The following is a 24,438-nucleotide window of genomic DNA, read 5'->3' as shown; positions in this document are numbered from 1 at the left end:
ACGCAGAGAAAGAGTTAGCCTTGTATTCTTTTTCATCTTTTGCTTGGAGAAATAGTTTTGATCCACATGGACATTTAGAGGAGACAGTCGGTAGAAGATTTAGACATGAGCACCAAATTGAAGATTTTATGATGAACCTCCTAGATGATCTTGAAGTGAAACGTAAGATACATTCTAGATTGCCTTTGGATTTCATCAGGAAATGTAGGATTTACAGAGTGGCCGACCAAGCTCAGGACAATGGCAGGCACATCCAATCTTCATATGATAGAGAAAGCAAAACAATTAGTTTGAATTGGAATGAGCCCGAGGTCGTGGATTTAGATGATTTGATGGCACCAGTTTTGTCTTGTACTCGCAGATGGGTAGACGTTCAGCATCAGAAGTTGAGAGAACAAGGCATAGCTATGTCTTTTACTTTGGAAGATAAACCAGCCGAAGGTGGAGCAAGTGTTAGTGAAGGCAATCCTAATCCTAAGAATTCAGGTGAAGGTAACCTTCGATGTGCCAGTGAGGGCAATCTTCATTCGAGAGGTTCAAAGAGAAAGGAAAGATCAGAAAAGAAAGAGTCTTCCAAGAAAAAGCAAGGTGCCAACAAAGATCAAGCGCCAGGTACTTCTTCTAGACCAGAGAATAGAACAATTCGAGTAGAAGAGTCCATGGAGTCGATGGTACAGAATGACAGACAGGAGGAAGGACAGGCACAGCATGTTTCGTCAGATGGATCTCTCCAAGACTATGATTTGGATAATGATAATGAAGTAACATCTCCTCCCAGACAAGAAGAAATAGTACATAAAGAAATTCAAGTTCAAGAGACAAGATCGAATATCCCAGATTGGTTGAAGGAAAGATTGACTAAGGTGATCGTAATTGAGGACGAGGACAGTGCAATTGATTTAGAGAGCCTTGTTGGACGTTCACATGTGACAACAAAGAAGAAGAAGGCTACAAAGATGTCCAAGATGATTCGAGATGAGACTGGATCTAGAAAACTGTAGATAGCTACACTGGCAGCAGATAAATATGAGGGTGAGATTCTAGCAGAGGATTATGATATACAGACTTTTGAGTTAGGACCATCCACAGCAGAGCAGACTTTAGATGATGCCACCGACACATTTGAGGCATTGAAGGACAAGTTTAGAGAAGAAGTAGAAAAGAATAGAAAGCTGGAGAGAGAGGTCGGTGCATGGAGGACATATTTCAGTCACATCAATGAACCTTTGGGACGTCAGGATCCAGTTAGATCACCAGTGCAGGCATTGCCCCTTCAATCGATCAATGAAGCAGAAAGATTCAGGAACCTGGTCCAGCGTACATGTAGTTGGATGGATAGATCTCATGCAGTGGCCATAGAATTTGTTTCGAGGATGTCGAAGATCATTCATCAGGCTATCCAAGTCCTTGAGATAATCCACAGATTGATGGCAACAGTAGCTGCATTTGCCCATACCAAGGACGTTGTCATCCCTGTCTTGAAAGTAATAAGACACACATCCAGAAGAATTTTAACGCAGGAGAGGATCTTAGAGGGTGATTCTCACAGTTTGTTTCAGTGGTCAACCTTACTCCATATAAAGAGTGTTCTCTTCGAGGACATCAGTGTTAGATGTGGTCAAGTTGAGGAGGTGATCAATCCGATCCAGGACAGAGTATTTGAGGTACTTCGTACCATTCTTGGCAGAAGGATCGAGGTCGAGACAGATGTGGATATACAAGAATTTGAGGATAGAATCAGGATCATCTTTCGCAAGGACGCAGATGTTACAGATGAGCAGTATGATCAGATGTATGCCACCATGCTCCTGATTGATAGAACGAAGGAACTTGAACCTACTTGGGACGCAGCTCTTCTAGATGCATTCGATCAGGTCATCCACTTAGAAGAGAGTATCAAGAATCTTCCCGAGATTCCAATCACAGAAATCGAAGGAATCGTGACAAAATTCATTGCATATGCTAAGAAAGAGAATTGGAAAGGGAATAAGATTCTAGATGAAAGGTTGTTATAGATGACATGACATCTTATTTCTCATTGGTTGATACCTCCTAGATTTTTGTGCCGAATTTAATATTTGGCTATGTATTTAATATTGTTTAGTAAAAAGGAGGTCATTTGTAACAAACCCTAATTAGGGTTTAGGTGTCATGATCTTGTCCGTTGATTTACTTTCAATCTGGACCTTTCATTGTAACTGGGGATGCTATTTATACCCCCATTTTTCATTTCATTTGAAAATAGTGAATAGTTAATAGTCGAATAGTCAGATAAGAGTGAAATAGAGAGATTAGAGTTAGAAGCAATTCTTATTTTGTAGCAAGATTGAGTCTTGAAGAGAGAAATTCAAGCAATTGTTGTATATGATGACTTGGAAATCAATAAAATATTGAAGTTATGGTGTTTTGTTGCGAATTTCTTAAGTTATCTTCATGGTTGTTGGATGTACTTGAATCACGCTCAATCAAAATAGTTTGTTAATTTGAAAGACTAAGTGTGGGATTTGATATTTGGTAGGATTCGCAATCCAAACCACTAGCTTCTTGCTGATTGTAGGAACGCCTTGCGTGGTCGACTGGAGAACATTTTGAGTCCTTAACCTTCAAGCATTTTCGTATCTAGGATATGTACCTTCGTAGTAGTGTCCTTGGTCTTTGATGCATTGAACATCATTATTACCTTAGAAGATCGCACTAATTTCAATTGAGTTGTTATCTTATGGCAAAATTGAAGTTGGTTGAGTCTTGCCAAATCTCATTCATGCTAAGTCGTTCATAGGGTTAGGCTAGATTAGACTTCCTTAAACCCTGTCCTTTTGCTATTTTTTGAAAGCTCCTTTTAGTTTAGTAGAATCTTCGAGCCTTTGGAATCCGTAAGACGCCTTGGAGGAAACAGCAAATCACATCATACCACTAAAAAAGCTTGTCCACACGTGGAGACCCCACTAAAAGAACCTTGGAGTCCATCTAACTGATCCTTTTTGCAGATCTTCAGCAGTTAGAGACTATTTTCTCAAGAGAGGATAAGATGCCTGTCGGTATTTTATTCTGTGTATGATTGTGTACAAAATACACGTCAACAAAGGGTCAGGAGCGATTTTGAGGTTTTAGGGCAATTCCTTCATCCTTTCAACTTCAAATCATTTCCAAGGCATAGAACATCATGCCTTACTCCTCTTTTAGTCCTGAAAACCAAAATCTTGTCTTGATCTTGCAAGAAAATAGGTGTTTTTAGGAATTTCGCTCTGGACCCTTTGGAAGGGTCAGGAGCGAAATTCACCATTTGGCTCAATTCCTTCACTTTTTGATGATTTCTTGCAACCTCAATTCACTCCTAGGGGCAATTCTTTCTATGTTTCACCTTATCCCATACTTGACTTGGCAAAATTTGATAGCAAAGAGTGATTTTGAGAAAATTCGCTCTGGACCCTCTGGAAGGGTCAAGGAGTGAAATTCTCAATTTTGACCAACAATCTTCATTTTTTCACCTTGAAACTTCTTTGCTAAGTGGGATTTCATGTTTCATCATGCTAGGGATAGGATTTCATGTCCAAGAAAGGCTAAAAATGTGTTTATAAGGAATTTCGCTCTGGACCCTCTGGAAGGGTTAGGAGCGAAATTGCCTTTCTTGGCCAGAATCCTTCATTTTCATTACTTCTAAAACATCTTCAAGGGTTTCAACATGCTCGTTCTTCCTTTCATCATGCCTTTGACACATCAATTTGACCAAACAAGACAAGAAATGCCTTCTATAGAAATTTTCGCTCCGGACCCTTTGGAAGGGTCAGGAGCGAAATTTAGGTTCTAGGCCTATTCCATCATCAGTTCAAGTTGAATTCACCTCTCAAAGGAAGAAAACACTACTCCCCTCTCATCCAAGCCATGAAAACCAAAAAGTGACTTGATTTTGCAAGAAAAATAGGTGATTGAGGAATTTTTGCCCTGGACCCTCTGGAAGGGTCAGGAGCGAAAATTAGTTTTTAGGCAAAATCCTTCATTTTTCCAAGTCAAAACAACCTCAATAGGTAAAAGCAAGATATTCTTGTTTCATTCATGCCGAAATCCTGACCTTTTTCATTGCAAAATGAGAGCATTTGGGAATTTCGCTATGGACCCTTTGGAAGGGTCAGGAGTGAAATTCTCCATTTGTCCAAAATTCTTCATTTATTCATGCTTTCCAAATCCTCAAATGTGACAGGAACGTTCAATCCTCCCTCCAAGATACCCTGCACATCAAAACTTAGCCGAAGTTAGTAAAAAATAAGCTCTAATAAGATTTTCACTTTGGACCCTCTGGAAGGGTCAGGAGCGAAATCTTCATTCCAGGCTAAATTGGTCAGTTTTCATGTTTCAAACCACCTCATAAGGAAAAGTCAGGTCATTTTCTAAGCTAGGAACAAAATTGCAAGTTTATCCAAGGCAAGAAATAGTGTTTAGGATGAGATTCGCTCTGGACCCTTTGGAAGGGTCAGGAGCGAAAATCCTCTTTCAAGCATCATCTTGCTCTTCAAAAATCAATCAAATCCCTCTCTAGGCAAGAACATATCAATTCACCTCCAAACATGCCCTAGAAAGCATCACCTAGTCAAAAATGAGGAGAAAAAGAGGTTTACAATGATTTTCGCCCTGGACCCTCTGGAAGGATCAGGAGTGATTTTGACATTTCCAGGCTAGATGTTACCTTGATTTGCTTCACTCTCCTTCAAACTTGATCAAATCAATTCCCTTTCTCCAACGACTCTGCTCAACTGACTCAAACCGGGAAACAAACAGGACTCTGACAAGAAAACCCTCAAATCTAGTCTTGACCTGACATGAGACCTATTCACCCTGTCCCCTGATCTAACCAACTTGACTCTCCTGAAAGGCATGCTTCATTATAGCAATCTTGAGGCTACAGGCAGACGACTAACAACCTCCCAAAACAAGACTAGACTTAGCTTGAAAGAAACCCTAAAACGATCTTCCAAGGTTTTAGCCCTAATCTAGCTAGCCCAGGCAGATCACTCACTCACTCAAAACCCTAAAAAGTAGAGAGAAAAACAAGCAAAGAGAAACAAAACCTAAAGCAAAAAGAGGGGGTCCCCATTCTAATGGGGCAATGTGTGAAATGGTCACAACAAGTATGAAGAAAAGAACCGTCGTTGGGAAGCGCAACAGGATGGCATGCGACGGGACACTTGAACCTTGAGCCGTACGGGGCAGAATAAAGAACACTCATTGTAATAATTATGTCATATTGTTGACATAGACTTGTATCCCACAGGATGAATGAATAAAAGTGTTCTACTTTTATATGTCGTTGTTATATATAAAGCCGTACGGGAATTAATACCTAATACATTGAATAAAGACAAAAATAAGCAAGAGTATATAGATGAATGTGCAGTAGCCCAACGTGCCTTGATCCTTGAACAACAAGCGGAAAGGTGACGAAGGTATAAGCGAAGGGAGGAGGAATGCTCCGAAGGGGACGGTGAGGCCGACGGCCGCCCACAGAGTCGGGAGGAGTTACTTGCGGAAACCCGCCGCAGGATAGAGTGTACTAAAACTCAGTTGAGGGACTTGAGGGACTTGTCACGCACACCAGAGGCTAGGAAAAATCCATGGAGTGGGGAGGAGGAAAGGGAGGGAGAAGACACCGGGGCTGCCAGGAGTGTCGGAGGGACACCGGGGCACGGCGGTCAAGCACCTCTTACAGGATCTAACCCATCCGGAGTAGGACAGCAGCCACCAGTAGTAAAAAGACAAGGCATGGCGCAAAAACAAAAACTTCCAAAGTTCCATGGGGACGGGAAAGAAGACCCTGTTTGCCACTGTCGCACTTGTGAAACAATTTGGGGAGCGAATGGTGTTACCGATCAGGATGAGTGGGTAACACAGTTTCTCGCAACCCTAAGGGGCGTGGCCATCGACTGGTTCTCTGATACGGAGAAGGCTACAATTAGCACATGGCCTGACTTGAAGAAGGAATTTCAAGCGGAGTTTCGTCTCCTAAGAGACGATAATGAGATTGTAGCCGAAATTTACGGCACGAAACAGAGGAAGAACGAGATGGTTCGAACCTACAGCCGACGGCTCAAAGAGCTGCTAGGAAAAATGGAGAACCAGCCCGCAGACGAACTGAAAAAACGGTCGTTCGTGGAAGGTCTGAAGACGTCTCTTAGACGGAAAATGAAGATCGTACCTCCCTCTTCATATATCGACGCCTATAATAGGGCAATGGATTTAGAAAGCGATTAGAAGACGTCCAAGAAAAAGAAAAAGAAATCCTCGTCAGACGACGATTCCTCTTTTGACAAAAGTAGTAGCAGTGATGACGAGTCTAATCGGAAGGTACGGGCTCTCCAGAAAGATATGGAGCGAATGATGAGAGAGATGAAGGTGACCAAAGGAAGCACAAGCAAAGCTGACGAAGGGGATTTATGGTGCACGGATTGCCGCAGCGACGGACACACCAAGGGGTCTTGTTTGAAGAAAGCATTTTGTGATATTTGTCAGATTGCCGGACACCTTACCAAGGAGTGTCCGTACAATATGAGGACCCATAACCAATAGGTTCTCTTTACGGAACCGTCTGCGCCAGCCGACACGTCCTAGCCTGCGATCAACAACGTGTCGTCTGGCGGCTATCGAAACAACAGGGGAGGAGGAAGAGGCAATAATAATAATACTAATAATAGAAGCCGAATCCAATACGACGCTAAAGGGCGGCCGATGATACAATGTTGGGCTTGCAACCAATGGGGGCATTTTGCCAGGGACTGTACGGCGAAGGAAGTGCCACAAAAACTTTGCAAGTGGTGCGGTCCGGGGGACCATGATGATGGCAACTGTCCGAAATCTGGAGTGAATTTGTTGAATGTAGAAACGGAGGATGTGCTCGCCATAACAAGATCCAAGACGAAAGCGACCACTTACCCAAATCCTCGTACGGAAAAACGAAAGGCACTGGAGGCACGAGCGGAACTTGAGAAGATGTCGACGAACAAGGACGCACACGGGCTTGAAGGTACTTCTCGCTCTGAAGCAGAAACAAATATTATAAACCAACTGCTACAGGTTGAGATACCCGTCAAAATGAAGGATGTCTTGGAAAGTATGCCACACTTGCGGACGACACTTCTGCAATCCGTACTGATAACCCCAGTTGGCTGACCAACCTTGGCGAGACGGCGGCAGACCCATTAGCCCTGACGATCAACAATGGTAGACACCCAACAGTGGTGGAAATGGGTATACTGGGCACCATCTTGACCGACACCATTGTCGATGGCGGGTCGGGAGTAAATGTCTTGCCAGAGGAAACATGGAAAAAATTGGGCAAACCTACTCTCTGGCCGTCCACCTTTAATTTATTGGGAGTAGACCAACATGGCATCAAGCCGCTTGGCACACTCATGGCGTAGCCAGTAACGATCGGAGCACAGCCGTTCGTCTTGAACTTTGTGGTCATCCCATTGAAGAAGAAGGGATATGATGCCATCCTTGGCAGAGGCTGGCTGGTGGCAGCAAAAGCAAACCACAATTGGAAAAAGAACACCTTGTCCATGGAAAAGGCCAGCAGAAGATATATCATTGACCTCAAAACCCAACTGGTCAGTGAAGAGTTGGCATCAGAGTCAGAGTCCGACAGGGACGACGGTACGGACGAAGGGAAGGATGGCAGGGAACCAGATGACGAAGGCATCTTAGGAATTCAAGCCTGTTCTGAGGACGAGACGGATTCTTTGAGAGGGCTCTTCCATTGGCAAATGGAAGACTATGAATTATTGTACGGGTGCAATGTGCTGGAGATCGAAGAAGAACCTGATGAGAATGAGTTCTCGCCAGAGTACAAAAAATACAAGGAAGGGGATGCCCCTATGGATGACGCACCAGCGCACCAATTCGACAAGAGTAAGCCCATAAGGTACGAGGAATCCGCACTTAAAATTACAAACCTTGGAGAAACTTCAGAACAAAAAAATATTCTGGTTGGCGACGACTGGAATCCGGTCTTGAAGACAGCGGCGTTCAAAATTTTCACAGAGTACAAGGATGTGTTCGCTTAGACGTATAAAGACCTCAAAGGGGTACCACAAGAACTTTGTGTACATTGGATCCCTTTGGTTCCCGAAGCCGTGCCTGTACGGAAGCGGCCATACAGGATGAACAAAAATTATGCCGCTAGGGTAAATGACGAAATTGACTGCATGCTCGAAGTAGGAATCATCTTCAAGGTCCAGACCAGCGAATGGGTATCACCCATTGTGATATCCTTGAAAAAGGAGGCCGATTAGATAAGAATCTGTGTAAACTTCAGGTGTTTGAATGCTGTCACAATTAAAGATCCATTTCCCATACCATTCACAAACACCATCCTCGAGGAAGTAGCGGGCCATGAAATTTATTCATTTATGGATGGATTCTCGGGATATAATCAAATTTCCATTGCAAAGGAGGACAAATTGAAGACCACCTTTGTCGTAGAAGATGGCATCTATGCATACAACCGGATGCCATTCAGGTTGTGCAACGCGCCAGCTACCTTCCAACGGATAATCCTCCATATTTTCGACAAAATGTCCGTAGGAAACTTCAAAGCATTCTTGGATGATGTTGGTGTCTATTTTATCATCTACCAAACATTAGGATAGGATACCCGAAGGTATTCTATCCTCTCCTGAAAAATCACTACTAATTCCAAGGTCTATATGTGCGAACAAGCGACTTTAGTGGAATAGCTTCCTGGGTAGTGTATGCTGAAATTTTCAAGGGGGACTTACGTTTGACAAGTATTCTTTTGAACTGCTGAACTTAGATGCATTTAGCAATTTAGGCTCTTCTTTTTTTGGGGGGGGATTTTCTGGGATTTAGACTTTCAAAAGAAAAGGGAAAAGGAGATAGGGTTCAAGAAGGCTAATCTAATCCTACGAATTCTGGAGACGGTATCAACTGGATGCTTTCGAGAAACCAAACCTTGCTTCGCCACACTAGGGACAACTACACAAGGCCGATGCAATCTTCAATGGGTTGTGCTTATGATCGAGATGTTGGGATGCATAGGGGATGGGCTCAGACTAACTTTGCACGGTAGAATGGAAATCATCCATTTACCAAAAGTATGAGCGGAAATACACCATCAATTGATACTTATCAAATCCTTCATTCAAATTAACAATAATGAAAGCAAATCTAAATTATTTCTAACTAAGTGTTGAGGCAATTGAAACCATGCAAATCATTCAAATAATAGAGATTACAAAGCAGCGCACATGCAATATATTATCTGGAAATGACCTTAAGCAACAATACATCAAAAACCTCACCCTTTTCAAATGAGAGGAGGCAACCTTATATAGTTTCTCAAAAATAATGAACGACCGAGATCAAACAGTGATCAAGGGCCAAGATTGAAAGTCCTAAACCCTAATTAGGGTTTCCTGAAATACTATCAGTTCAAGCAAATGAAAGAGTGACAAGTGGCGCAACTGTTAATTTTATTGATGTGAGTGGCCACTTTCCTCTTTCAGAGATTCAACGTATCTGGACACCACGAGCTTGACCTCCTCCATGGTGACACTTGGCAAACCGCCAACTTGGAAGTCGACGAGATCCACATTGTCGGCGCATGTGGCAAGGATGCCTTCCCTCTCCACTGCTTGGGTGAGGAAGTTGTCATCGATGGAGAGGAAGTTTGCAATCTTAGAAAGATCGCCTTTGTCAATCATCCCTGAATCTCGGAAGAAGCTTGTCTGAATCTTGGCTCTCAGGTTCTCTGCTTGTAAATGCTTCTCCCTTAGGCTTTCCTTCTGCCAGATCTCTGACGCCAGTCGGAATACCTTGCCCAGGATCTCTCTAACCCTTGCCTCTGTCTCAAAACACTTGGTCTTGGATTTCTTTAGAACCTCAATCTGAGTGACCAGAGCATAGTACCATGTGCCGAAGTCGTACCTGTCTCCTATTTGTATGATGCCTGCATCCACTAAGCTCTTCTTTGACATGCCTTGAATAACCTTTAGGTGAGGGAGTATTTCATTTTGAATTTCATCCACTTCTTCCCAATTGGATGATAGATCCTGGATACGATCAATCAACAAAGAAGTTGCCTCATGCGCTGATACTAAGTTTTCTACCAGGGTGTCAGCACGTATCACAACATCTGAAATCTACTCCTTTTCTTGAGTGTATGATCCCTTCATCTCATCATAGTCCTTCATTGATCCTTGCTGAAGAGGCTGTGGTGGAGTAGCTGGGACTTCATGGTTGAGCGGGCTGGTAAGATGGAGAACATACTTCCTCCACTGCTGGTTCTCTTCTTCCACTTTCTTCCTCTTTTCTTTCTCATGAGCCAGCCTTGTCTTTAGAACATTACAGGAGTCGTCAAAATATTGGATCTCCTGGTCTTGGGTAGGCTTACCCATCTCTATGGTGGTGATCTTGTAGTCATCTGCGGTGACATTGTCCCTAGTCTTCCCTTCTTTGGGCACTGCTATCTGGACCGTCCTGAATCCGGCACTGTCTCTCTGAATCAGGGAGAACTTCCTGGCTGGTTTGGGCGGTTTAGCTGCGGCGGGCTCATTCACCTTCTCCAGGAATGCTGTGGTAGCCTCCTCGGTTGAGTGGACCTCCTTGGGAACCTTGGCCTTTATCCTTGCTCTCAGCCAATCAGGAATGGTCGATTGTTCTACAGTGTTCCGATCAAACTCATCGTCTGCTTCTCCTGGGTTCGTTGGTATGCCATCCAAGAAGATTATAGGGGCTTCATCCTGCCCTCTGTTTGGAGTTCGGAAGACCTTCTCTACCACCTCCTCAACTGGCTGAGAAAGCACTCTTACTTCGTCATCACTCACATAGATGTTCATCTCTTGTTCCCCAATTGTACTCTGATCAGGCGCAATGGAAGCAGCAGTTAGGATGGAGTGAAATTCGCTGGATTCTCTTCTCTCAACTACAACCCTTTTCCCTGTGCACTTTGTGGAGCTTCCACCCAACTCCTTTCTCTTTCGAGATCCAACGCTTTCCGGATTCCGAGCATCACCGACGGAGGTACAAGGGTGGACGGACAGAGTATCATCCACTCCCATTAATTCATAAGTTAGAACCATACCTTTGGCCTTCAACTGTTTTGTCTTTTCAGATGCCCACCACCTTGAGTACTCAACCACTGACCTCATGAGGTCTGCTAGATCTGATTTTTCTCCCTCTGTCCAATCTATCAAGACTAAAGGTTCATTCTTCATCTTTTCAAAACCCGGTTGTTGAAGTTCTAGGCTTTCTTCCACCTGATCGGCAACCTTGAACACTTTCATTGCTCTCACCATACTTAAAGGGATTCTTGATGAGAACCTCTTCCGGATCTCGAAACTATCGGTTGCATTAGCCCAGTAGTCTTCCAGATCCAGTTTGTGCTCAAACGTTGTCCCTTCGATCTTCTTTATCCTATGGAATGGATCGAAATCTTTTCTTGCCTTGTATTGGTAAAAGGGATACCAGGCCAGTTCTTTCTCAGCGGTAGCTGCAGCTTGTGATGATGGACATGTTTCCAGCCCATTACCAATTGTAAGTGAGGATGTGCCTGCCTTCTTCTGCTTATCCCTTTGAATCACTATATACTCCTCCAATTGTCTCACAACCTCGAGCAACACCACTCAGTTGGTAGGGTAAGCTGGAAGCTTGTATGGAGGACCAGAGAATCCCTGAATTCGGAGGTAAGTGAACTTTGGATATTGGATGTACCAACACCCGAATCGACCGATGAAGTCCATAGACTCTTGAGAGAGCCTCTAGTGCAGGCCACCTTGAAGGGTCCGGGTAATGTGCATCAGGAAGGCATCATTCACCCTTTTGAAATGAAACTTCTCCTCCATATGGAGCTGGGGATAGCAATCATATACCGGAAATTGGTTCTCCTTGTTCCCAACTTCTCCTCTACAAGTGAGACCTCTGTACCTGTAGGTCCTGGCTAAAGAATAGAACAAGTAAGAACTCATGAAGAAAGTCCTATTTGCCTCCAGATTCCTTAGCTGGTTGTCTAAACTGTCGCTGATCATACGGGCCCAGTCTATCATTTTTACTCCATTGATTATTTCATTAATGAAATAATACATCTAGGGTTCGAATGGAGCTCCCTGAGGATTTCCTATTATTCTATTGAGCAAGACAATCATGTCCCCAATGTCCTCCTTGAAGTATGCTCGCACTAGGCTCTTTCTCTGGAGTTTAGAGGCGCCCTTCCTCGGCTTGTCTAGCCAGGAATGATTAACTATGGCATCATATTCTTCCAGGTGATCATGGTACAGACTGTCAGCTTCATCCTTGGTCATATATACTGTGTTGTGGTACTCAGGGATCCTGAAGGCCTCTCTGATGGCCTCATCGCTGACATTCGCCAACACTCTTCCATCAGGTGCAACAATATCCTTACTGATGGGGTTGTAGTGTTTGGCACATTCAACTACTAGTTCATTGCACTACATGGTGGGGAGGAAGCCGACAACATGCACGATACCACTCTTCATCATTTTCCGCGCAATGGTGGTAGGCACAAGGTTGTCCAGACCAAACATTCGCTTCTTAAACTCCCTCAGATTGATGTGTTCGAGGTTGGTGTCGTTGATGTTCTTCCACTTGGAAGTCATCCTTGACTCTGGAGGAGCATCTTTATCTACTTAGAACTCCATAGTGCTCAAGACCTGCAGATGAATGATAAAAACTTTAAGTTAGAAAAAATTCTACAGAATTTCGAAAAAAATAACGGGGCTGCGAAATGGCTAATTGTTGGAAAATTTTCCATTTTTTTCACTCTCATTACTTAGCCACAAAAGTTGAATTTTCACCTCCAGACCCTCAGCCTTGAAGCTGGTTGAAGTCACCATCAAGTGTTAAAACTTTCGAAAATTTTCATACTTGGCCAAAAAAATTGAATTTTCACCTCCAAACCCTCAGCCTTGAGGTCGATTGAAGTCACCATCAAGTGTTAAAACTTTCGAAAAATTTTCATACTTAGCCAAAAAAATTGAATTTTCACCTCCAGACCCTCAGCCTTGAGGTCGGTTGAAGTTACCATCAAGTGTTCAAACTTTTGAAAATTTTCATACTTAACCAAAAAAATATTTCTCAAGTTCTTGAAAATATTCAGAAAAATCCATTAAATCTGCATTTTGAATTGGATTTTACCTTCGAATGTGCAGAAACAAGGCTAGAAATCCTCTCGAAAATATTTAGAAAATTTTACGAAGGTTTTATAATCTTCTCGCGCTTGATTATTTTCCAAAAATCCGCGAAAAATCTAGTCTAAAGCGATTATCCAGCTTCTAAAAAATGTCAAAATCCTTGTCTAGATGTTCTTCGAACTGAACTTTCACCAAGCTTTCCTTAGTAATTTCGAACTCTTTGATGTAATAATGAAGTTAAAATGAAGTATTTGTAAGCAAGGTCAAATTCTCAAGTAGAAATCTTTAAGATAATACTTCTAATTTCATCTCCAGTTCTTTTAGAAAGTTTTTTCGCCTTGTTTCCAATTTTGAAAATATCTTCCAAAGTTTCTATTTTGGTTTATAAGTTCGAAATATTAATTAATCCTCCAATATTCTTCTCTGGAAACTTTCTATTTTGGTTGAGGTTGGAAAATATCTGACAATCCATGAATTTTCTTTTTTAGAAACTTTCTATTCTGGCTTTGGAGTTCAAAATCCTTATTAATCTTCCAATATTCCATTTTGAAAAACTTTCTATTTTGGTCTTCGAATTCGAAATTTTAGATAAGTTTTTTATGACATCATATTGATCGTTTCTGACTTTTCAATGCCTTGGTGAAATTTTGAACTTTGAATTTCCAATTTACTTCAATTTTGGCGCACTTTTAGATATTTTCCTCCAAGGTATGGCGGACTTTGGCTAGAGCTCTTCCTTGGCCTCCATTATGGCAAAATTTTTGGCTAAGGCATTGGGGCGGACTTTGACCCTTGCTCCCACATGACCTCTTCACCTTGGCGGACTTTAGCCTTAGCACCTTCAAGGTCTCCTTCACCTTGGCGGACTTTGGTGTTGACTCCTCCATGGTCTCTCTAGGTGGGGTGGACTTTGGTGGTGGCTTGTCTTGGGCGGACTTTGACCCCTGCTCCCACATGACATCCATCAAGGTGGGGCGGACTTTAGGCAAGGCTCTCCACATTGTCTCCTTTCTCCTTGGGCGGACTTCAACCTTATCCCCTTCATGGCTTCTTAGGCATTGGCGGACTTTGGCTTGGCCTCTTCATGGCCCCTTCAACCTTGGGCGGACTTTGGTGACCTCTCCTCAGGTATCTCCTAGCCTATGGCGGACTTTGGTGACCTCTCCTCATTGGGCAGACTTTGGAGAGTGCTCCATCATGACCTCCTTAACCCTTGGCAGACTTGGGCATCCTTCCCCTTGCTTGGGCAGACTTTGGTGTTAGCTGGCCATCATGGTCTCTTCAGCACATGGCGGACTTTAGACAAGGCTCCTTTGCTTGACTTAGCATCTTGGGCAGACTTCTAGCAAGGTTTCTACATGACCATGGCGGACTTTGGTGTCTTCTCCATCTTGGGCGGACTTCTAGTGCTTCTCCTCCTTGGGCAGACTTTAGGTTGGCCTCTTCATGGCCCCTTCATGGCATGGCGGACTTCGGCTTGGCCTCTTCATGGCTGGGCGGACTTTGGAGTTACCTCCTTCATGGCCCCTCTTATGCCTTGGGCGGACTTCAAGCCTTGCACCCATGTGACCTCCTTTGATCTTGGGTTGACTTTGGAGTGGGCATCCATGTGACCTCCATACTCATGGCGGACTTTAGGCAAGGCGCCCACATGGCCTCCTTAGCCTTCATGATGGGGTTTGAACCTGCAGAAACACTTCAAAACCCTTGTTAGCCAGACTTAGAAGAATTTTCAAAGAAATTTCAGAATTTCACAGTTTAATCTAATTTAACCGGATTAACTTGAAATTTGAAATCTGTGCCTAGGTGGATCATCTGAAAAAGCAAAAAGCCTAAAATTTAGGGATTTAGCTTTTTTAGGTCAAAACTTGGAATTTTCGAATTCCGGTCGAGGCAGGTCAGTATTACAAGTGTAAACCCTAGGTTCCCCTCCCGAAAAAGCAAAAAGCAAACATCCCTAAAAAATAGGAAAAACTTTCTAAAAATAGCCATACCGGTGATCAGGCTGAAAATACCAAAAACGAAACTTTCTAAAAATAGCCATACTGGTGATCAGGCTGAAAATACCAAAAACGAAACTTCCTAAAAAATAGGAAAAAGCAAAAAAGCAAACTTTCTAAAAACAGAAAGTTGTCCAAATTCGTCCAAATCAATTGCGAGCTTCGTCCTTTGGCCTCTCTAAGCACTTTGGTGGCGTTCACACTTCGGAATCACATAACTTGCAAAAACTAACTTTCAATCGTTAGGGCTTGAAATGCTTTGAACTGGACAAGGCTTGGTGAAACTGCAGCAAAAGGTCACAGGATACTAACAGAATCCTAGAAAGTAGGAAAAGAGAGGGTCCCCATTTGCAATGGGGTGATGTGTGAAAAAGGTCACAACAAACGACTGGTCCATTTACAGCACGGAAGAGGCACATCTCGCCGCACTTGGCGAATGCATGGAAAGATGCCGACGAGCCCGCCTTGCCCTAAATCCCAAGAAATGCAGATTTATGGTGCCTCAAGGCAAGTTACTAGGGCACATCGTCTGCAAGGCCGGACTGAAGACTGACCCTGACAAGGTACGGGTCATTGTGGAGATGGAGGCGCTCGACGATGTCGCTGGCGTCAAGTCATTTCTTGGACACATTGGGTATTATAGGCGGTTTATTAAGAACTTTGCCCAAGTATCATACCCACTTGATATGCTGACACGAAGGGGGGAGCCGTACATCTGGGGGACGGCCCAAGAAGAGGCTTTCTAGGAGTTAAAGTCACGGTTGGTAGGTGTGCCAATCCTGACATATCCAGACTAGGACAAAGAGTTCCATGTACATGTCGACGCATCCAACTTTGCCATAGGGGCCACACTAGCGTAGGTTGGCAGCCACGGGCTGGACCACCCAGTGTATTTTGCAAGCCGACTCTTGTCAAAAGCAGAGAAGAATTACAGCACGACGGAGAGAGAAGCCCTCGGGATGGTATACTTCGTCCATAAATTCCGACATTACCTATTGGCGACACCATTCACATTTTATGTGGATCACCAGGCGTTGATGTACCTGGTGAACAAGCCAATCATCCAGGGGCGGATTAGCCGATGGCTGTTGCTGTTACAAGAATTTACATTCAACATCATTGTCAGACCTGGCAAGAGCCATGTCATCGCCGACCAGCTATCACGGATCAAGTCTGGAGAGCCGACTGAAGGTGTTAACGAGGATTTTCCGGACGCCCATCTATTCCGCATTGCCGTCCTTCCTGCCTGGTACACGAGTGTGGGTGAATACCTGTCAACTTCAAAATTTCCTAAGGAAATGTCGTCAGGCGAAAGACGAAAACTTGTACTAAGAAGCAGAATGTTCCAACTTATAAATGGCCTTCTCTACAAGATGGGACCTGACCAGATCCTACGACGATGCGTCTTGGAAGAGGAAATCCCAGGAGTCCTGAGAGAAGCACATGAAGGGGTCGCAGGAGGACACATGGGACCGGATACGATGGTAAGGAAAGTCTTACTAGCAGGCTTATGGTGGTTGACAGTGCATAATGACGCCAGAGAATGGGTGACAAGTTGTGATACATGTCAACGCGCTGGACGACCGTTAAAGAGGGATTTTATGCCACTCAATCCGTCGAATGATCAAGAGCTGTTTGAAAGATGGGGGTTAGACTTCATTGGTTCGTTGAAACCAAGCCGGGCCCAACGATGTAGATACATTGTCGTGGCGATCGAATACTTGACCAAATGGGTCGAAGCGAGGGCCTTGGCAGACAACTCCGCCGTTAGTACGACGAGATTCATTTATGAACAGATTATCACTCGGTACGAAATACCTATACAGTTGACAAGTGATAGAGGAGGGCACTTCGTAAACCACATTATCCGGCTGTTGACAACCGAATTCAAAATTTTCAATTCTCTATCAACTCCGTACTATCCTCGGGCAAATGACCAGGCTGAGGCGACCAACAAAATCATGGTGTCAGTAATTTATAAGTCCTGCGGGGTTGAGAAGGAAGACTGGGAGGAGCGTCTACCGTCGGTACTTTGGGCGTACCGAACAACTTACAAGGTAACCATTGGGCAGACACCATTCCAATTAATGTACGACCAGGAGGCTGTGGTGCTAGTGGAATTCATGGTGCCAAGTCTCAGAATTGCCATTGACAACAGATTAAGCGACATGGAAAGCCTCCGGGAGAGACTATACGCCCTGAATAAGTTGGATGAAAGACGGACGATGGCACAGTGGGCGATGGAGACAGCTTAACAACGACGGAAAGCCTGGCACGACAAACATTTAAGAAGGATGCAGTTCACCTCGGGGCAATTGGTATTGAAGTTTAATGGTCGAAATGAAATTAAGCCAGGCAAGTTCAGGGTAAAATGGCTAGGTCCCTTTAAGATTCGCGAAGTTGGCGTGAACGGAGCCATCAAGCTGTGGACGATGGACGGGATGGAGGTGCTTGATGTTGTAAATGGCTCCAAGTTGAAAATCTATCACCAACGGAGGCAAGAGACGAGGTCTGCCTAGGCGAACAGGTAAGTGCGGTCGTATGGAAATGACCGTACGGTGCTGTAGGAAAAAAAAAACGGAAAATTAAAAAAATTAAAAATATAAAAAATGCTATCGTACGGAAATAACAGTACAGTAGGTTCGTACGGCCGTACAGTACGGAATTTTAATTTTTTAAATTTAAAAAAAACCAAAAAAAACGTACGGTCGTACGGAAAAGGCCGTACGAAATTGAGTTTTTAATTTTTTAATTTTTTTTAAACCGTACGGTCATACGGAAAAGGCTGTACGGACGTACAGAGTTGAGTTAAAAAAGAAAAAGGAAAAAGAAAAGAAAAAAGGGACGTACAGAAAAAAGTTAAAGTTATTTTTTTTGTCATTAAGTGTTTCATATGGTATGAATACTCAGGAAATTGCCAAGTTAGAAAATTGTCGGGTTATAAAGACGTCTGTACGGACAAATCAGCTACTTGTCAGTTAGAAAATTTTCGGGTGATAGCTGTACAATCAAATCAGCCGTACCACATTAGCAAGGCAAATCCGTACAAAATGAAAGACAGTTAAGGCTCGAAACAGTTACAAATCGAACCCTAGACAAGGAATTTTATTTTATTTTGATTAATGGCGACTGAACCTAGGGGATTGAAAAAGCTAGACTGGAGGAAGAAATTGCAAGAAAGAGAAGAGCAAACCAAGAAGGAATCCAGAAAGAAACTTGCTGTAGCAATGGGCGACCAAGACATGGGCAAAGCAATTGCACAGGATGCAGGAAAGGGAAGAGTTACGCAGGTCACCGCAGATACAATTCTATTCGAGGGTTTGACTGGAACGGTGTGTAGGCAATGGTGGGAAAATGCCACGAGCCCGTCAGATATTGAGGTAAAAATTGAATTAGCAAAAGCTAGGGTCCATGATGCTATTCAAATGCCCATTTTTAATATTAAGGAATTTGAACGCTGCCTACGACAAATTATTAAAACATATGATCCTGAACTTCGCACATCGTCATTCAATTTTCAGCACACTGACATCATTGTTTCATTTAACTCTGATGATTTTGAGAGAGTATTTGGCATTCCTGACAAGGGTAAAAAGATTGACAAAAAGGTAACAAAGTTGTCCGAGGAAAGAAGAACCCAGCTATTAAAAGAAATGTGTAGGGACAACTTGACTACAAAAGAATGGAGGCGCATCCTGGATGAAGGGAAGAGGTCTGAAGAAGACATTTTTAAAATCTGGCATCTGGCAATGTTTACTTGACGTAGTACAGAGCAGGCTGATTGGCGCCAGCAGAGCGTCGGACGCTGCAGTACCTATGATCGCATTGATGGTAGGACTCAGAAAGGGCACGGTGTATGATTGGGCCAGTCTACTGTCAGACAGAGCCCACGATTGTATGATGCTGAAACATAAAGTATTTTATATGTCACATCACGCTATCAGATTATTTTTAGATTCCGTATGGGTACAGGTGCCACCACACCGTAGAGGATGGCAGTCACGGGATAGCATCGACTCCCTTAAGCCAGCTATATTTTATTGGTCAGAGCTGGATATTTTGACTACCGCTGAGGGACAAACTAGCAGGAAGAGGAGGAGACAGGTCCACGTAGTGGTGTCGGCCAGTGACACGGATTCAGGACGACATGGCACTAGTGAGGAGGAAAGTGAGGGGTTGGATGATTCAGAGGAAGATAGCACCTTCAGGTTTTCACAGACCGAGCAGCCAGTACCATCGTAGGAGACCCCCACCACTCAGGCAGTATCGTTGGCAAGTGTACCGAGGGGGCATCGTGGAATGCCTGGAGGGGGAGCTGGCAGGACCGGCCAAGTGGTATTTACTCCAGCATTCCTGACCGTCGGAGGAGAGGGAGGACCATTGGCATCATCTGGAGTCACAGTGGGTACCATTTCTACCATCCCCATACCTGGGTTTGGTGAGATGCATCCTCGGCCTCCACCAGTCCAGCCATCGCTAGTCACAGCCAAGATGACGACACCAATGAGTGCACCAGTACGCATGCTCGTCATCCCGACGGAACCTAGGACAGAGGAGGCCCAGAGGACGGTCGAGGAGAGGCCGGTGGGGGACGATGTCGATTCATGGCTAGACAGATATGCGACTCTACCTTCATCCCCACGCAGGCAGGAACCACCCACACCTTCCTACCCTTGTATTCCTTCACCTCCAGGGGTCATCGACTTGGACAGTGGCACTAGAAAGAAGGGCGATAGAAAGACACCGCTGGTGGAGGAGGGGGTGGTATCACCGCAGCAGCAGCATCAGGTTGGACGGATTGGAGAAGGGAGACCTACTGCCATGGTGCAGTTCTTAGCCAGGATGGAGGAGGAGGTTCAGTTATTGGTTGCCTCGACAGTAGAGGAGTCTGTCGGACAACTCACTTTGCAAAGACTCCTTGCGTTTGCTACATCTGGAGTAGCAGTGGCATTTCAGCAGTGTTTTGAGCAGCATGGATGGCCGACTCTTGATCTTCCAGAGATGCAAGCAGAGTGGCAGAGCTAGGAGGTGGCCAGAGGGAGTCAGACACAGTTTGTGGTCAGACGGATTGAGCAGGCTGTACGAGATAGGTATCTCGAGCTTCGAGAGACTCAGCTCAGGGCGGATAGGGCTCAGGAGGAGTTGGCCACTCGCATTCCTGCATTTTAGACAGAGTTAGAGCAGCAGCGCACCCATGCTAGGAGTACAGATGAGATCCTTGCCACCGTGAGAGGAGAATTGAGTGCCGTGAAGGCAGAGTTGGCAGTGCAGTCAAATGAGAGAGCCTCAGTAGAATTGAGAGTTGCTACCCTGGCAACTGAGTTGGAGGTGAAGCATTAGGAATTGATGGAGGCAGTGTTTCGAGTGAGGAGTTCCCTGGAGCGGCAGTTGCAGCTGAGCAGGACCTCCGATACCGGACCGACCAGGTGGTACAGCTTCGGGAGCAGTTGGCAGTAGCAGCCCCAGCCCCTCCACCATCAGGGACGCCTCCCTTACCCCCTCAGTAGTTTGTGTGTAGTTGTTATTTTGTGGGGTTCGTAGTTGTTATCTGTTGTAGGCATATCATTCCCATTTTGTTGTCTGTCGTCCGGAGACGACATTTCTTTTTGGGGGGGATGATGTTGTCGGGTAATTAAGCAATAAGAGATTTAATGTAATTAGAGTTAATGACGGTAATTAACCTGTCGGTTGTCGACAGTTGACACCGGGTAACTGACCGGTCACCTTTATATATTAGCGAGTCCTTGGTCATGGAGACAGGGTTAGTATGGTCATTGTCATTGTACTGACATTATTATGAATCAATGAAGATCTGAGTTTCTTTATATTCCGTCATGTTGTATTCTGTCATGTCTATTATTTCTGCAATGCATTGAATTACACTTTATTGGCAAAATAGTATGCTTGTCAAATTAGGCTGTTTACAAGTATATTGATTAATCTATCATGCAAGAAGATTGAATTCCCACAATTAGAGTGTTTCTCCTGATAGTTGAGTTGAAAGTTTGAAGTCTTCCACAATTTTAAATAGAAAACCAATGCGATTCTTGTGATTGCTTTCCATATTGAAATTTGTTTTTATTTGGGTCCTTTTGATGATGTTGCATATCTAGTAACATGTAAACGGTTTGCTTTTTTTTTTTGTTTATGTTCAAAGTTTGATCAGGCATATAATAAAAGAGTCTTTAACTCTATTTTGATTTCTGTTAATGTAATTCCAGATCGATCCACTGGGACTGTCATAAAAGCTGAATCTGAATATAAAGGACACCGCTCTTTACTGATGAGCACTAGACACATGCTCACAACTATGTGACGACAGGCTATCCTTGACAGGTGGACTCTTCTCTGACCATACTGTTCATATTTTGATGTCTTTCTTAGCTTTGTGTGTGCTGCTACAATGCTGTGAAATGATCAGTTACCAGGCTCAACCATATTGAATATAAATTTAAAGATATTTCCTGCCTCACTGGCATTTTATATATTGAATCCAAAGCATCTCACTGGCATTGTATATATCGAATCCAAAGCATCTCACTGGCATTTTATATATCGAACCTAAAGCATCATGTTTTTTTTGATTTTTCAACCCAACTCAACAAATTTGTTCTATTAAAAGCCAACCCATGTGTGTGCGTGTGTTCAAATTCCCAGCGATATCATTTATTTGGGTTTTTTGTTGGATTTGTTTTCTTTTGCTTGGTTGTTTTATACATTTTCACCAAGCGTGTTGGGGTTTTGAAGTTACAGCATAAATTGTCTGCATGAATGAAATGTGTGTGTGATCAAATTCCCAGCCATATCATTTTTTTGGGTTGGTTACATGCAACTGTGTTTGCCATACCAAATTAATCTCTAGTCCATTTTCTGACATAGTTTTTTTATGAATGACTGGATAATAATGGTTGTTGGATTTGTTTTCTTTTGCTTGGTTGTTTTATACATTTTCGCCAAGCATGTTGGGATTTTGAAGTTACAGTGTAAATTGTCTGCATCAACGAAATCAGATCATACAGAAACATATCTAGCTATAAACTATCCACATCATGCTAGCAGTTCATATTTTGTGAAGGAGAAGGTGAAAGCGACCATTGGAATCTCTGAAAAAACGGTTGCCATGGATGCAAGTCCTTCCTCTGAGCCAGCACTTTTGGATAACAGTATAAATCAGATCAGCAACTCCAATCCTGTAGATAGTAATGTACAGCTAAATATCAATGATGGAAAGGAAACCAGAATTCATTTAATTTCCAGTAATCCATCCTTTCTTTCAAAGAATTTCCTGCCCCAAAGTCATGATGAACTTTGATTGCTTGAATAATAATTGCATTTGCTGACAACAATTATGCATGTGGGTTTGTTCAGTTTTAAAAACAGTTCTCATGGTTGTTAGATCGGATATGTTCACACTACTGGTATCTAACATAACTTGAGTAAATGCAATTGTCAACAGCCAATAAATTTTTTAATACATCTACAATTCATGTTGGTGACTCACTGTAGTAATCCATCAGGTATCCATGTTGGTGAGCTGTTGTTATCTGCCTTTCAGTATGAATCTGAAGTGAATCGAGTCTACAATTAAATTTGGATTTCTTTGGGTTTGGGTTGAATGGTTAGTCTGGGTGCTTATTGTGATGAAACTGAGGTTTGGACCAGGTGAGCTGCTCTTGGGTGTGTGTCTGTTGGAATTGCAGCTTTAACAAGCTCAACCATCAAGCTGTAGTTTCTGATCTCAATGTACTGGGAAGTAATTCTAGTGAAAATAATAATCGTTTTAGTTGTGAGGAAATACAAACTTTTGATCGAGTTAAAAAATGGTGACTTATAAAATGTGTTGGTGCCTTGTTTATACAATTCACGACTTCTAGCATTTAATCGCTTTGGTTCCTTGGCATGAGTAATAAATAATAGGAAATGCATCCCGTGAACATGGAGCTTAGACACAAGGACCTAATAAAACAACAAAAAATTTCATTTCAAAGACTTGTTGAATCTCATTTAGAAGAATCTGAGAAAAAATGAGGACCATTTCACCATCTCGTTGATATTTTCATCTAAATCAACACATCTTTGAAATGTATTTTGAAACACCTACTAAGCTTAATTTATATTTTCTTGAAAATTTTACTTCCAAACGATACTAGATGTTCCTGTTTATTCTGCAGCACCTGAAAAGCATCAAACCTGTTTGCCAAGTTGACTTTGTTTTGTAAATTTCTTGCAAACTTGATTTTCAGAAGAGGATAAATGCCTGCTTCTTCCCTTCAGTAAGCTCCAAACCTGTTTGCCAAGCTTATTTTGGCACATTTATGTTCACAAGCTAATCGTTGATAGAAGACCTACTCAGTCACTTTGAGCTGGGAATCATGGGCTTTGGTTGACTCAAATGAATATTGTGTTCTTGAGTCACTATTTGATGTTCTGAGGTCATGAATCACTTAATGTTTTTTTGTTTTGTTAAAATTAGTTTTTTATATCAGATATTTTTAATAGTTTACGAAAAGAGGTTAAAATACATATAAGCCTACTGGTCAGCACTGGATGCAAATTTGATGGAACAAAAATAAAACTAACAGTGATAAATGATCTAGTATACACAGACAGACTCTACAGGAAATTGCCTGGAATATATACCGTAAATAATCAATTGAAGTGAGTTTTTACATGTATAAAAAAAGAGTATCGCAGCAAGAACCACTGAACAGCTTTAAACATCACACTTGTTGATGTGTGGCTAGGTCGGGTCCTTCTAGGGTCGACCTAGTACACTTGATGGCTAAGTGGCCTGTTGGCCTTGGCCTTATTGATGGTTCAATTTGATATGTAAACATTGTTTAAGTCTGGCCCTAGTCGGGTGTCACATGTAACTTGTAATTGAGCAAGACCTATATGTAACTTGTAATTGTATTGGACAAGACCTATATGAATGTAACTCGTAATTTATAGGTCTGATCCTATTCTTGGCGCGAAAACAATAAGGCCGACCTAAGGTCTATTAGGAGGCATTGAGACATATATATACAAGTTGATTTGTAATCATTCAACACCCAATTCACATACAGTGTGTAGATAGGAATTTGGAAATCATCAAAGCAAGTAGCAAATTAGACTAGCTCAATCACGAAAACTCAATTGCGATGACAAGAAAAACCTACAAACATTCAATAGAGATATGGAAATAAAACATTCCATTCAAATGCAAACCATCGTAAACGTGAATGTCTCCTCCATGATTCTCCATTGTCCTTCTTTCTCCTTCAAATTGCTTTGTTTTG

At 42.9% G+C, this 24,438-nt stretch overlaps 1 pseudogene; it reads left to right on the top strand.

Moving 5' to 3' along the window:
- LOC131856136 (uncharacterized) overlaps nucleotides 1–21,832 on the top strand; it is a 71,411-nt pseudogene extending 49,579 nt beyond the window's left edge.
- Nucleotides 21,833–24,438: the final 2,606 nt, after the last annotated feature.

Source organism: Cryptomeria japonica, chromosome 6 (assembly GCF_030272615.1).
Source record: "Cryptomeria japonica chromosome 6, Sugi_1.0, whole genome shotgun sequence".
Classification (NCBI taxonomy): domain Eukaryota; kingdom Viridiplantae; phylum Streptophyta; class Pinopsida; order Cupressales; family Cupressaceae; genus Cryptomeria; species Cryptomeria japonica.
This window is presented reverse-complemented; position numbering and strand designations above follow the sequence as displayed.